The sequence below is a fragment of the Carlito syrichta genome, unplaced genomic scaffold, assembly GCF_000164805.1.
Source record: "Carlito syrichta isolate Samal-C Ts95f unplaced genomic scaffold, Tarsius_syrichta-2.0.1 Scaffold123258, whole genome shotgun sequence".
Lineage (NCBI taxonomy): Eukaryota > Metazoa > Chordata > Mammalia > Primates > Tarsiidae > Carlito > Carlito syrichta.
This window is the reverse complement of record NW_007067354.1, coordinates 42,720-44,578: the sequence shown is the minus strand read 5'-3', so window position 1 is coordinate 44,578 and position 1,859 is coordinate 42,720.

Genomic DNA, 1,859 nt, shown 5'->3' with positions numbered 1-1,859 from the left:
AGAAGAATCCAGATCACCAAAGTAAAAGCCCAAATACAAGACATAGAAGACAAAAATATGATAGAAAAAGTAAATGAAACAAAAGCTGGTTCTTTGAAAGGATAAAAAAGATTGACAGATCCCTAGTCAGACTGATGGACAAAAAGAGAGAAAAAGCCCAAATAAACACAATCAAAATGCAAAAGATCAAGTCACAACTGATCATGAAGAAATACTAAAAATTATCAGAGATAATTATTCATGTATAGAAACAAACTTGAAAACCTAAATGAAATGCAGAACTTTCTGATATCACACAAACTCCCAAGGTTGAAAAAAGAAGAAATTGAGACATTAAATAGACCAATAACAACCCAGGAAGTAGACTCTGTCATAAGAAAACTACCCACACACAAAAAGTCCTGGACCAGACAGCTTTCCAACAGAGTTCTACAAAACATACAAGGAGGAGCTGATACCAATCCTATTGAAAGTATTCTAAGCAATCAAGAAAGATGGAACAGTCCCTAAATCATTTTATGAAGCTAACACCATACTGATACCCAAATCAGGTAAAGATCCAACAAAGAAAGAGGACTACAGGTCAATATTCCTGATGAACATAGATGCAAAAATACTCAACAAGATTCTAGCAAATTGGATCCAACACCACATCTCAGAAATCATCCAGCATGACCAGGTAAGCGTCATTCCTGGGATGCAGAGTAGTTCAACAAATTCAAGGCCATAAATGTAATTCAATATATCACAGATGTAAAAATAGGAATCACGATGATATCATTAGATGCAGAAAAAGCTTTTGATAAAATCCAGCATCCCTTCTTGATAAAAATCCTTGAACATTTAGGCATAGAAGGAGCATACCTCAAAATAGTAGAAGTCATCTGCATATTGATAAATGGACAAAAATTGGAAGCATTTCTTCTGAAAATCGGAACAGCACAAGGCTGCTTAATTTTACCCTCCTTGTTCAACATAGTGTTGGAAGTCCTAGCTAGAGCAATCAGACAAGAGAAGCAATTCAGGGGTATCCAAGTAGGGAAAGAGGAAATCAAACTATCCCTCTTTGCTGATGATATGATTCTATACCTCAAAAATTCAAGAAAATATGTCAAAAAATCTTCTTGTACTGCCAAGGAACATTGGCAAAGTCACAGGGTCCAAATCAACATACAAAAGATAGTAGCATTCTTATACACCAACAACAAACAGATAGAGAACCAAATAAAAAACACAATCCCATTCACAATACACACACACACACACACACACACACACACTCACACACACACACTCACACACACACACACACACACACACATGAAATACCTTGGCATCTTCCTAACCAGAGAAGTGAAAGACCTTTACAATGAAAACTACCAAACATTGCTCAAAGAAATAAAAGATGACACAAACAAATGGAAACATATCCCATGCTCATGTACTGGAAGAATCAACACTGTTAAAATGTCCATCCCACCCAAGGTAATCTACAGATTTAACGTAATACACATTAAATTACCAGCAGCATTCTTCTCAGACCTGGAAACAATACAGAAATTCACACGGACTCATAAGTGTCCATGAATTGTCAAAACAATCTTCATCAAAAGAAACAAAATGGGAGGTATCACACTTCCAGACTTTAAACTTTATTATAAGGCTTTAATATTCAAAACTGCCTGGATATGGTATAAGAACAGGCAGATAAACTAATGGAATAGGATAGAGATTCTTGAAGCAAAACCTCAATGTGATACATATACACAAAGGAATATTACACAGCCATAAAAAAGGACAAAATCATGGACTTCACAGCAAATTGGATGGAGTTGGAGACAATCATACTTGGTGATCTA